This window comes from Pteropus medius, unplaced genomic scaffold (genome assembly GCF_902729225.1).
Source record: "Pteropus medius unplaced genomic scaffold, Ma_sr-lr_union100, whole genome shotgun sequence".
In the NCBI taxonomy this organism is placed as follows: Eukaryota; Metazoa; Chordata; class Mammalia; order Chiroptera; family Pteropodidae; genus Pteropus; species Pteropus medius.
Genome location: NW_024347791.1, coordinates 1161361 through 1175453, shown reverse-complemented (window position 1 = coordinate 1175453; position 14093 = coordinate 1161361). Strand labels below are relative to the sequence as shown.

The following is a 14093-nucleotide window of genomic DNA, read 5'->3' as shown; positions in this document are numbered from 1 at the left end:
GAGTCTGCCTTTGACCCCCATGCTATGGACGCATACACTCAGCTCTATGTTAAGAATAATTTTTCATATCGATCAATATAGTCTAGGGTCGTCTGTATAATAAAAACAAAAGAAACAACAAAAAAAAACTTACCCCAAAATAGCAAGAATGGGTATCTTTTGTCTTTATCTGCCTAGCTTTCCTTCCTTTAAGGAACTGCCTTTCTCCTCGTGGTTCTAGTGGGGCTGTCCAACCCCTCGCCTTCATTAAGCTGGGCATGTGACCCAGGCTTAACCAATCATGGTGTTCCTCCCATGCTGTTTTTCAGTGATTGGTCCAGAGATAGGCACGTGACCCAGATCTAGCCAATCGAAATCTTTCCCTGAGAATCTTTTTGGTAGGCCCTCTTTCTGAAGTCAAAGGTGGTTTGATGTGAGCCTAGAGCTCTCTGTGGTCAGGTTGGCTGCACTATGGAGAAACCCCATCTAAATTCAGATAAAGAAATAACTAAAACTGAGAGAATGAGAGAAAGAGAGAGAGAGGGAGGGAGTGGGGAGGAGGGAGGGAGAGAGAGAGCGAGCGAGAGAGAGAGAGAGAGAGAAAACAAGGACATTTGAACCTCTGGTATCATATTTCCAAGATTAACTCCATCTCTGACTCTTCAGGAGCTGAGCCAGTAAATTTCAGTTTAAGCTAGACTGAATTATGTTTACTTAAAACCAAAAGACTTGAATTCTATATCATCATTATTCTCTTTAATGACTCACACTGGCCCATAGCCTGCATCCAGCATCACTTATTAATCATTCGGCCCCTGATGAGCATTTAAATTCTTTCTCAATTCCCCAGTTGTCAGTGATGCTGGGAGTGATGTTGTCCGTGTGCTTACCCCTTTCCACATATGTGCATTTATCTCATTAGAAGCAATTTCTAGATGTGAACTTGAACATCAAAGTGTGCTCTACTGTCCTTGACCCCCACATCCATGCCTTTGGCTTCCTGAATCGTGGACTCTCCTGGATCCAAATTCCTTCTGTCCTTCTGTGCTATAGGCTCCCAGGAAGTCTTGTAGCCAGATCTGGACAAAGAATGACAGGCCTAGGGGAAATCAGGCACATTTGGAGAGCCCCTGGGCTTCTGAAGCCCCACCTACAGCTCAGGTCTCACAGGCTAACCCCTCAGCAGTCCCAGAATGCAGGGATGTTCCATCTGCCAGGCAGGGGCTGTTTCCAGTTCCAACTCATGAGAAAAAAAAAAATGAGGAAAAAAAAAATGAGAAATTAGAGAAAATCATTAAGGGGAGAGACCTCAGAGATAAATCATTCCAAATACACATCCTGCCCACCACAAGCCATGTCCCACACAGCTCAGCTGACTTAACTCTGTGCCTCATGAGCACTGGAATTTTTATCTGTCTAGTGCCAATGCCAAAGAGAGTGCATGGCACATAATAGGCCTCCAATAATCATCAGCTGAACGAACAAATGGATGGATGGATGGATGGATGGATAGATGGATGAATGGGTGGATGGATGGAGTACTCTAACTGTGCAGCCCAAATGGGTTCAGGTTTTTCCCCTTACATACTCTAAGTCTTCTCTCTCTCCAAATCTCAGTTCCCCACATGTACAGAACAAAGTCATTGAATTAGGCCACCTCTAAGCTCCGTCCAGCTGTCTTACTCTCGAGCCAGCTGTGTCCAGGTGAGGAATTCTGAGCCTTGGAAAAAGTAGAAAGCACCACCCATGTGGTTTGGTATGATTAGATTTAAGTGCTGGGCCTTTCTTATCTCTCTGCTAGGGGTCGGCAGGCCGATGAATTTCTTCTAAATGTTTGAAGTGATGCTTGCACTAGTTCAGAATGGCAATGAAGTCAGACAGTGCAGGGCTTGAATCTAACTTTTGCCTCTTCCTGGCTGTGCGACCTTGGACAAGTGATTTAACCTCTCTGAACTCAGTTTCCACATCTATAAAACAAAGATTATAATACACTTCATTGGGTGTGGAAACAATGAAATAAGATGATGTACAAGCACTTAACACAGTGCCTGACATGTAGTGAGCACTCCATAAGTGGTAGTGGTGTTTATCTGGGGAACTCCCAGACCCCATGTCTAGAGAATGCTGTAATTTGTCCCATCCCCAGCTACGGGCCTCCACTTAGTGCACAAGGAGGAAGCAGAGCCATATTTTGAGAAAGGCTGACCTCAAACCAGAAAGAGCCTCAGGAGGATCCCCTTAAGAGGAGCCCTTCCCATCTTCATCCTTCTTCCTACATGAAACTAAGGCACAATGGCTGGAGATCAGGCAGCCACTTTGGACCATAAGGAGACCTTGAGGACAGAAGTAGAAAGTTAGAAGAAGCCAGGATCCCTGATTACCAGGCTTCTATGAAGACAGACCTGTATTACCTACCTCAAGCTTCTTTTTCATAAATTTACCTGTAATTTCTTTAAACCACTGTTATTTGGACTTTCCGTTTCATGTAAGCAAACATGATCTTGTCTGTCCCCATTTTGCAGATGACGAAAAGCAAGGCTCAGTGGGGAGAAGTTTATATAATTAGCAAATGTTGAATCTGGATTTGAACCCAGGTCTCTATGGCTCTTCTGCCATAGATTCTACCAAATCCTTTCCCACCCACAGTGAGATAGTCCTTCCCTCCTGGGCTACCTACATACAAGCTATTAGCTATGACCAGGGCTGTAGGGGAAGAGGAGGGGAGATATAATCACAGACGGCTTCACAGAGGAGGCGGTATTTAAATTGGGTCCTAGAGAATGAGATAGTAAGAAAAACTGAACCATTCAACCAGCCCTTCAGACCGAAAAGAAAATCCCATATGCCAAACCACGGCCCTGGGCAAGGTGCATCCACTGGGGCTGGCTACAGCATTAGAACATGTGTCGGGGTCCCAAGACCATCCCCAGGTTCAATGATTCACCAAGAGGGATCACAGAACTCAGTATATAGTCTTACCCACAGCTATGATCTATTACAGCCAAAGGATACAAAGCAAAATCAGCAAATAACGGCTAGAGCGAAGGCCAGAGGAAACCGGGCACGAGCTTGGCCCTCTCCCTGTGGAGTCACACAGGAGGCACTTCACTCCTCCAGCAACGAAATGTGAAAACACATGTGAGGTGTCAACCAGGGAGCTCAGTAGAGATTCAGTGCCCACAGTTTTACTGGGGGTGGCCACGTAGGCACCCTCTGCCTGGCACGTACCAAAATTCCGGATCCCCAGAAGGAAAGCAGATGTTCAACATAAACCACATGGTTTGCACAAACAGTTGAGGTGCAGGGAGCTACTCTTATCAGAGGATGGCAGGAACACCCCGAAAACCCAAGTTCCCAGAAGCCAGCCAAGGGCCAAACTTGCAAGCAAGCCTTTCTCAGGATTATTTTCTAGGAAATTTGTTGAAATTATCTCCATCGTAAACTAAAGTTTTCACAACAAATCTGAACCTGAGGCACACACACACAAAAAAAAACATTTCCTGGGTCACTTTAAAAGGAGAAATAGGGAGAAAGGTGTAATTCCTTATGCAGAAAAGTGTTAGCCTAGCAGGTCTAACACAGAGGCTGCTATCCTTAGAAAGGCTTGCTTGCAAGTTTGGCCCTTGGCTGGCATCTGGGAACTTGGGTTTTGGGGGTGTTCCTGCCATCCTCTGATAAGAGTAGCTCCCTGCACCTCAACTGTTTGTGCAAAAAAACTGGTGTGCAGGAGTCGAGAGGGGCAGCTGGTTCAAAGCTTCCTGAGAGCCCTAGGCTAGCAGTCGGCAGGCCTGGCTTCTGCCCGAGCTGGCCACTAACTCGAGTTCCAACGTGCCCAGGCGTGTCCCAGAAACGAACTTCGGTTTTCTCTTCAGTGAAATGAAGGCACTGGATTTTATCTGTATCAGTTAGCTTTTGCTGAGTGACAAACCACCCCCAAAGTTGGTGGCTTAAAACAACAAATGTTTATTATTTCTCACAATTCTATGTGACAGCGATCTAGGTCAGACTCAGCCTAGTGGCTTTTCTTCTAGTGCTGCCTGGGCTCACTCGTAAGGCTGCAACTGGGGGCCAGTCAGGACAGCTGGGCCTGCCTCCATGTGGTCTCCCGTCCTCTAGCAGGCTCGCCCAGGCTGGTTGCCATGGCAGCTGGGCAGGGTGTCCAAACACAAGGGTGGGAGCTACAAAACTTTTTAAGGCCTAACCTTGAAAATCGTGTAATGTCACATTCTAATGATCAAAGAAAGACACAGCCCGGTCCAGATCCAAAAGGAGAAGAAAAAGCCTCCACAGCTTGATGGGGAAAATGGCAGCGTCCCAGTGCAAAGGGGTGTGGACACAGGGAGGGGTGGAAATTATAGCCATCTTTTGCTTTAACCACGCCATTTCTCCTACTCTCCGTTCATGTATTCATTCATTTTTTCACACTTGAATACCCTCTATGTCCACAGCATTTGCCAGATATGGGGACACAGGTGACCTTGTCCTCATGGGGCTGTTCCAAACTGATGGAGAAACAGATGAATAACCAATATGTGCCACAAAGTTATAAGGAAGGAGCGTTTAATTTATAAACATTTCTTTATGCCATACTTTTTTTCCACAAAGGATTTGAATCAATCTGCCAGAAAAGGTACAAGCAATAAAACGGTGAACTTTAACTGAAGAAGAAAATCAAAACCAAAAAGAGAAAGAAGATAGTATTTATTGAGTCCCCACTACGTCCCAGCATTTTACACACATTATCTCCCTCTATTTTTTCCATATTTTTTCCTTTTATGGGTAAGCAAACTGAGACTCATTGCAGATAAGTGACTTGCCAAAGTTCACACAGGGCCGAAGGCAGAGCTAAAAGTCACACAGCTGAATCTGGCCCCAAAGTCCAGACAGCACAATATAACAGCTATAAAGGAGCTTCAGATTTGACTGTGAGTTTCCTAGCAGCCTGGGGGAAAAGGGAAACTGAACATATTGCCCAAGTGGTCACTAGACAGGATAAAACCAGACATTTCATCAAGAGAAAGCAAAGCCCTTCCTAGCACTGCATTGATTTTCTTTTCCCAAGGGAGAGTTGATGAAAAAGAGCTCCTGGGGTAGACTCTGTTGAGCCCAGCTTCGACTGCCCAAGTTAGTGACCCTTCTGTTTCTACATGAGGAGGTTTCTGATTAAATGCCCATCGTCCCCTAGAGAAGGTTCTGTCCTCCAGTGACTATCTGTGTGTGTACGTGTGTGTATCTCTGTCTCACTGTTTTTCTCTTTTTATACCCCACCGTGCCCCGCTCTGCCTTTGGCCTCTATCCCTCCCTTGCTCACACCCCAAATGCAAAGAGCCCCTGCTACTCAAAACTCTGCTGGTTTTTAGGAAGTGCTGCTGTTACACTAAGAGCCTACGCACCAGACCCGCAGGACAGGACTTCCTCCCCACACTGGGCTGGGCGGGGCAAGCGGGAAGGGGCCTGTTGTAGCTGAAGTGACACATCTCTGCTTGGGCAGCCCAAGCAGCAGCCGGGTCAACAGGCAACGGGAGCACAAGCCACCCCTCCCCAGGGACTCCAGAATGGACTTGTGCCACCCAGGTAAGCACCTGGAGCCAACCTCTCTGGACTTCAGCTTCCTCTTCTGTAGAATGGGGATAATAGGATCTTGGAAGGAATCGATATGTAAACAGATATGGCAAGGGTGGAAATGCAGAAGCATGCGGCAGATGTTCGTGAGCTCATGCTAGCTGCCAAACTGTGTTTCTGGTGCTGGGAGCACAATGAACAAAGCAGGCACTGTTCTGGCCCTCAGGAGCTTACATTCCAGATGGGAGACAGACAGCAAATATATTAATGTCACACTCAGAATGAAGAGTAGTAAAGCAGGATAAAGAAGATGGGAGGGGGTAGTGGAGAAGCCCTCAAGTGGAGACACCACTTGAGCAGAGGCCTGAGGAGGAGGGGGAGTGATCCTCATGGGTTTCTGAGAAAAAAAGCTCTAAGAGGAAGGAGCAGCTAGTGCAAAGGTCCAGAGGTGAGACTAAGGGACTGAGAAAGGTCGCTTATGTTGAAGGTGACAGTGTTGGTGACGTTGACGTCTGTCTGGTTGTTACGAAAGCCTTGGAGCCCATGTTTGGCCTTTGGGGGGTGAGGGTGGCCTTTGGAAGGCTAAGGACGCCACCCAGAGCCCGTGGAGGGGGCCAGGAATGAGCAGCGGAGGGCCGTGGCTGAGACCCTCCGAGCATGCAGGGCTGTGTGTCTGCAGAAAAGGAGGAAAGGTGGCTGCATGGGGTGCACGGGAGAGAAGGGACAGCGCTGAGTTTCTGTGGGGTGGAGAGAAGAGGAACCAAGTCTCTGTGCCTCGTGTCCTCACATTGCCCAGCATTCCAGAAGACGAGGGCTGCCAGCAGCTGGCCGGGCGCTCGGGTCCAGATGGCCTCAACCCTGTTAAGCAACAGAACCCTTTCTTCAGACAAAACCTAACACAGAGCAGTCCGACCCCGCCCCCTGGGCTCGCCTCACCCTACAGATAGAGAACTATCCATCTATTTCAACAGCCCTATTTACAGATGGAACAAAGGAGACTCAGAGAGGGAAGCAATCTTGCTGGGGCAGATGGCTCCCCACCCCTGGATGCCTTGCCCAGTGCTCTCTCCCTGACCCCCTAGCTTCTCCCGTGGGCTTTTGGGAACAGGGGGTTCGTAGACAGTACGGGCTCAGTGAACAGGTCTTAGGCGCCAATAAGGCAGGAGACCCTGCGAGGAGAAGCCCCTGGCTCAAAGTCGCAGCAGGTGCGAGGGGCACATGAGACTGTGAAGCAACATCCCACATGCCTGTCTTTCCAATGTTATCATTTCATTCTTTGGGGTCTCCCCCTGCAGAAGTCCTTAGGAATAGGGATGTTTATCTTCCCGATGCAAATGGGGAAACTGAAGCTCTTGGGGTGAAGTGGAGGAGAGGACTGACTTGCCCAAATTCAGGTGACCATTAAATGGCAGAATAGGGCCAAGCCCCTGAGAGGAGAGAGAGCCCAGGTTAGCCTGGGCTGTGGGTGGAGAGGGGCATCAGGGGAGGCCAGAAGGGGGATCACCGCTTTGCTTTAGGCTGGCCTGGAAGGAGGTGGATTCAGTGGGGTCAATGCAAGCAGTCTGTTGCGAGATTTGAGGTCTCCATTGATTGGTTCTTCTATTCATTCATTTATTCTATGAATAGTCCTCTGGCGTGTAGGCCCTGTGCTGTGGAATGCTGGGGACAGCAGGAACCAACCCTGGGGAGCTGCTGGGCTGGGATGTAGGGGAAAGGAAGACAGATCTGCAGGACAGTGACCCAGGGCAGATGTGCAAATGAGCATGGACCTGGAGCATGAGAGGAAGTGACTCTTTCCACCTGGGCAGAGGAGATCTGGAAAGACTTCCTGGAGGAGGCAGAAGGAGGAAGGGAAGGTCATTTCTGTTATGCAGACCGGGTCTTAATCAAAATGCCTCCACAGCCTGGTGACTACCCCAATCTGAGCTCAGATTTGTCATCTATCAGTGAGGATCATTGCCTGACCTGGGCGGTGAACAGGATTTGGAGTCTGCCAGACAAGGCTCAGGTCCCAGTTCTGCACCAACCTGCCAACAGTCATGATGAGCCTTGGTTTCTCCACCTGTACAATGGGCAGATCTGTGGTAAAGGTCCCTCCAGGGCTGCCTCCCCACCTCCAGTCTTAGGTGTATGATGACATCTAGAAGCAGGTCAGCCTCCCTCCCCCAGGGCCTGCCAGGAAGGTGAGAGGTCCAGGCAACAAAGCCCCAGTGTGACCAAACACGGCACTGGCTCGGTGCAGGCAGGATGGGTGCAGTTAAAAATAGAGGCAGCTCAGCGGGGGCGGCGGGGGGGAGGAAACCACACGATGCGATGCTCCCGATGCGCCCGCAGGGCAGGCCGGGGTGGGGAGCCGCTTCCCCAGACACCCCGCTTCTGCTCCAGTGGCCTTCCCACCAGGCTCTGAGGAGCTTCTGCCCTCCGGGCCTCAGCAGAGCACCCTCCTCCTGCTCCGGAAAAAGGGAAGCGAGGCCAGCTGTCCTGGAAGCGGGGCTGTAAGCAGAACGACGGCTAAAAATATGATGGGAAAGAGGAAGGACAAAGGGGAAGTGGAGCGGAGCAGGGGAGATGGTCGGGCAGGCACCAGGCCATGCGTGGTTGGCCTGGGCATGGGGGGTAGAGGGCAGCCCCAGCCCGGGCATGGGTGTCATAGTCCACGGTGGCCTGTAAGAGGTGTGAAGAGCACAGAGCCAAGTAGCGGGTAAACAGAGTTTGTGGGGTGACACTTGTTATTATCGTGTTGTTATCTTTTGTGTTTTATTAGTTGTTGTTGTTGTTGTTATTATTATTATTATTATTATTATTATTATTATTATTATTAAAAATCCACCTCCCGTGAGCCACACCAATGACTGAAACAGGCTTGGAATCAGAAGCAGCCACTCTCAGGATGTGTTCTCCTCACCCTTCCTGAACCTCAGTTCATCAGTTCCGAAATGGGGAGGAAACCCCCACTTTTTAACAAATAGGTGAAGGGTTGGAAGGCCCCCCTGTGTCCCCCTGTGATGGGTGAGCAGCAGTCTCTGGGCTGTCAGCACTGTCTGTCAAGTTCAAATGCACCTGGCCAATTGCCACCTGCTCAGGTCAGGACCAGAAGCTGTAGGAAAAGACATGCAAACAGCCCCCCTCATTCCCTCCGCAGCATCCCACTCTCCTGAGAAACCGTTTCCATCCATACTTGTGCCTCAGTGTCCCTAGCTCTAAGATGTTTGCATTCTTTTATTTCTTACCCCAAAAAAAGAAAGGGGTTCAGACCGTAGGCATCATTCTGCATCTTATCTTCATTCTCAGACATGTGGCCATGGCCAGCATTTTCGTGTCCAAATATCCAGGGTTGGCGTCTGATGGGGCTTGGATGGTTTGTATGGCTATTTTCAGATGGTTAACATCAGGGTCAAGGCCTCAGAACCCCAGATGGGCCTGGGTGTGAATCCCACCTCCACCAACTTCCAACTGTGTCACCTTGGGCAGGGCACTTAACCCTTCTGAGTCTCAGGTGTCTCATCTACAAAATGAGATTAGAAATACCTTCCTTCCAGAGCTGTCTTCGGGATCAAATGAGATAGTTGACGGGACGAGCCTCGAGCACACGGGACCTGTCACATAGTAGGTGCTCACCTAGCACACTTTTCCTTAACCAATGGCTCGGCTTGTGTATTGAGCCACGCAGATCCGAGACCCACTGCAGTGAGTGGGAAGGAGGTGAGGGAGAGCACGGTGCCCTAGTGGCGCACAGGAGTCACCTGAGAGGACATCGTGAGGAAGAGTGGGAGCTCCTGGGTAGAGGAAGAGTGGAAGCTCCTGGGTAGAGAGGAGAAGGAAGGGCATTCCAGACACAGGAGTACACACGAGCAGATGACCAGTGAGACCTCAAGCCGTGGGCAGCGGGCAGGGTATGGTGTGAGGTGAGGATGGGGACACACCTGCAGTAAGAATTGGAGTCTTTATCCCCAGGACTATGGGACACCGTGGGAAACTGGATTGGAAAGGCCAAGTGGAGGGAGGCAGGGAGACATGGGGAGGCCCTGCGTCCCCCAGAGACAGGAGCCCATGGTCTGGGTGAGTCCGGGGCCATGGGAACAGAAAGAACACAGACAGGGCTTGCTAAGGAGGAGATATGAGGATGAGACAGAGAGGTGTGTCCAGGTGCCTCCAGGGTTTCTAGCCGGGGTACCTAAGGGACCATCCCAGAGCTCAAGAACTCAGAAAAAAATGGGAAATTCTAGGACTTCCGGTTTGATCACAATGACCAGCTGCAGTGACAAGTGGATAGAAGGATCTGAAACTCAGGAAGGGGTTGGAGCTGTGGCGGGGAGGGTTGTGGCTCCTTGGCCCACAAGAGGAGCTGAGAGCTAAAGAAACCTGGTGAGGAGAAAAGTCAGCCTAGAACCAGGCCTCGGGAGCCCATAGCTTATCTCCTGACGCTGAGGATTATCCACTGAAATGCTAAAACCCATCCTGGCTTCTCTGGGACAATCTGCCAATCTGAAAAAATCACGGGGCCCCTACCAGTTTATTGCAGAAACTGGTCTCAGGACACAAGTCCCAGCCAACAGAAAAACAATGGGAAGCAAACAAATAAAACAAAAGTCTATCTTTCATCCCGAAGTCAACTAGAGGTGCCTGGGTTTTTCCACGATGGCGCTCAGCCTGCCCACCGCTCCCGACAGAGGAGTCCCGGCCCAGCCTCCAGCGTGGCTCTTCCTGCCATGTTTCTGCTAGTGTCTCTGCGTAGATGGCCCCTAAGGCCTTCCATCCCTGAATGTCCCCACGGCATGCAGAATCCACCTCTCCAGGGACAGAGTCTTGGGTGTCAACAGACCCAGGTTCTGATCTCAGCACTGTCACTTCTTGGCTATGTAACCTGGGGGGAAATCACTTGCCTCTCTGAGCCTCAGTGTCTTCAACTTTCTGAAAAAGACCCACTTGACAGAGTTGTGTGGATTAAATGACACAATTTATATGAAGCTGCTGGCATGGAGTAGGTGAACTTAAAGCTTAGTGGACCTCTCGCTCTGCCCTCTGGTGTGAGGGCCACCTCTCCCACAGCTTGGTAACCAGGAACTCTAGATCTGCAGAGCTCAGAGTCTCAGGAACAGAAAGGAAACTCCCAAGTGAGTCACTTGGAGGAGGATCGGGGGGATCGTGGTGGATCCCCTCCTCCTTCTCGCTCCTGGATCCGTGTGGATTAACTACTGAGGGCAAAGCATCATCTAACGGTCATTGATCTAAGGCATAGAGTGCATCCTGGAGGACGGTGCCCCTCCAAGCAGGACACCATCTCCAAGCTGACACCTCTGCCACACCTTCAAGAGGCATCTTCTGGTTGTGAAATGTTCAGAGGACCAGAGGGTCCCATGGCCATATGCTCCTCCCACACCGCCTTTCCTGTAAAAAGGTCTCCACGGTCTAATGTGATGTCACGCAGTGTTCTGTGTCAGCAGATCAAACTCTCTGGAAACCCTTGGGTACCAATGCCAGCCAAGACTCTGTGGGCAGAAAAGGCCCTCACATCTGTGAATCCGTAACACATGTGAATTCCAGTCAAGATGAATTGCTGGCCTCTGCAGAATAGAAGGGATCCAGTGTGACCAAGTTGCTACCAAGAAACAGTGGGTCTCTTCTCAAGAAACAACGGGTTGCTGACAGATCAGATACTCAGCAGTAGTGATAGCACAGGGAGCCTGGGTGAGCGGGCCTGCACCTAGTCTCCACCCAGGCCACGCAGCTACTTCATTCATGTGCCATTGTACCGACACTGAGCTGGCCATTCAGAGACTGGCTTATGTCAACTGGCTGAGTCGTTCCGGCTGCTTGGTGGTTTAGTGCCTCTCCTGTGGTGGGTGCTTGCTGGGGAGCATAAAGTATGCTTTACAAAAATCTTCCCATTCTGTGCCCGCTCCCATAGGGCCATCCACTGGCCTCTTCTCCAGACCTCTCCATTCCCAGTCTTCTAATCTTTCTTCTTTCCAGCCTCTGACCAAGAAGGCAAGCCATCCTCTACTGCCCATGAATATATGTGTATTCTTACTTCAGGCCGCTTCTTTTTCCACATGAAATGGATTAACAGGTCCCCTGCCCAAAGTTCTCACCACTGTCTTTCCAGAACACCTTTGAGCAAGGCTATATAGTTCAATAGCTGTCTAGTTTTAACTTGTACCCAAACATTTCCCTCCTTTATCAGAAAGTCAGCAGGACCCCTTTCAGGCAGGCATGGTGTGAGCTAAGGAACAGGTCCTGGTGCAACAGACACAGATGACATGGGGTTCTGGGCCACCTGCCCATAGGGCTGACTGGAGACTTCTGACTCTGCTCAGGCCTGTTCCTAGGAGAACCACGTACAAAGGATCGCTACTGGGCTTGTTTAACTTTAAGTTGGTGAGTCAGACAGATCCATCTTGGCTATTTAACCAGGGGAGTCATTACCATACATGTTTGCAAAAGTGTCACAGGACCCTTCTTTCTGAGGACCCAGCCTGTCCTTTAGTCAGTAGGTTCTGGGTCTGAAAACTGGCTCAAGTTCAGAGACTGCCTTTTGGGAGGGGCGTGTCCTTGGGTGAGACAGATCCATCTGGCTGAGGCACATTCCTAGGGAGGGACTCAGCTATGAGCCATCAGCAGGCTATACTCCCAGCAGCTGTGGGAATGGGTGCTTTGGTCCTGCAGAGGAAAGCTGGATGACAAAACATAACATCCATTATACATGTGTTGGACCCTTACCATATGTCAGATATTTACTGGGTGTTTGACAAAGTTCAACTCTTTTAATACTGACAACCACACCCTAGGTAAGGATTATGGTTCATTTTTCATAGATAAGGACACTCTATCAGTTAAGTTTCAGGTCTGGCTGCTGTAAAAAAGGACTCAGAATAATGGTGACTGAGACATTCTCAAAACTTATTTCTCTCTCATTGAAAAGTCCACACAGTCACCCAGAGCCCAGACTCCTTTTAGCTCGGTGCCCTGCCATCTCTGGACCCAGCTCTCATCTCAAAATCCAAGATGGCTGCTCAGTCAACAGGATGGATAAGTAGAGAAATGGAGGACTTGATAGTCTCTTTGTTTTCATTCAGGAGAGATAATGTCCATCCTTGTAAAACCTTTAAGAAACGTGACCAGGCCCTTCCCAGAGCTAGCACTTGAGAGCCAGGGAGGATTTGGATAGGCAGACAGGTGGAGGCACTACATAGACAAAGGTCGGGGAGTAAGACTGAGAATTAGGCACTTTAGGAGCAGGGACAAGCTGGCTAGCTGGACTGGAAGGCTCTTGTTTAGAATGGTGGGGGAAAGGCTGGTTGGAGAGACCAGGGGGACTGTAGGGGACCAGGATGAGGACTTTTTCATCTAAATAATGGGGAGTCCACAGAGATTTTGACCAGAAGAGTGTTGTGGATACAACAAGAAGCACAATGGGAGGTAGAGGTGGGCCATCTGACTTGAGTGTGGGAACAGTGACAGCACCTTGCACAGAATACTGACTGGCACATACTAGCTCTTTTAATTCATTTCAAGGTAAAGAAGAAAGAGCACAGGCTTTGTAGTCAGCCCAATCCAAGGTCAGCCCTAGTTCAGCATCTCATCCCTCTGAGGCCCTAACCAGGTCACCTCACCTCTCTGAGCCTCAATATCTGAGTTAGAAAATGCAAAATGTTTCCCCAAATCCAGTCTCTCCTACTATAGGCTCATTTCCCAGACTCCCTTGCAGCTAGGTGTAGCTATATGACTACATTTGGCCAATGGGATGTGAGACAAAAGTGATGCTCTACTCCCTGGTCGTGCAAAGAAATAAGTGAATAAATGACAGACACATGATCCAATAAGGAAGTAAATTAAAGTTCCAGGGAAGGATTTTATTGAGTACCTGCTATGTAGTCAAGATCTTTCTAGCTACTGAGAATCCAAGAGTGAACAAAATAGTCGAAGTGCTGGCTTTCATGGAGCTGAGAAAGTATGCATATAATAGAAAAGATGCTAATATGCAAGATCATTTCAGAGCATCTGTTCCCAGGGGAGTAGAAGAAACAGGAAGGTGGGTAGGAGGAGAGGGTGGGGAAGGGGTTGATTTAGACAGAATAGTCAGGGAAGGCCTCTTGGAAGAGGTGACATCTGAGCCAAGGCCTGAGTGAAAAGGACACACAAGTGATGGGTTTCTGGAGGGAAGAGGGCCCTGAGTGCTGGCCAACGTGGCTGGAATTGAGTGATGGAGGGGAGGGCGGTAAGTGGCCACTGGTTCTTCTCTCTCCAGACCCAGTGGAGCTGAGCAGTGTGGAAACCGAGGAGCTGCAGCAGATCAAGTGGCATCGGAAGCAGCTCCTGGAGGACATCCAGGTGAGTACACACTCATACACTCACACTCACAAATGCACATGCTCACGTCTGCACACACACATGTATTCATGCTGACATACCCTCAGAACACACACTCACAAATACTCACACATGTTCGCACCCCGGACCCCAGCCTGGTCATGGGGGAGGCCAGATTCCAGCCACATCTAGCCTCAGCCCCAGTCCCCCAGGAATGAGGAAGAACAGAATTCCCAAGGGAC

The 14093-nt window shown here is 49.7% G+C and overlaps 1 protein-coding gene across 2 annotated transcripts in view; it reads left to right on the top strand.

Moving 5' to 3' along the window:
* Window positions 1-14093, top strand: part of CYTH4 (cytohesin 4) — a 32977-nt gene that overhangs the window by 2192 nt on the left and 16692 nt on the right. Inside the window, exons 1-2 of one of the 2 annotated variants that reach the window (XM_039877756.1) lie at window positions 5398-5553; window positions 13790-13872. The exons of the other annotated variant lie outside the window; for it this stretch is intronic. The gene's annotated coding sequence lies outside the window, so the exon portion shown is untranslated. Of the gene's footprint in view, window positions 1-5397; window positions 5554-13789; window positions 13873-14093 lie in introns of those variants that run through there. 2 annotated transcript variants of the gene reach the window in all.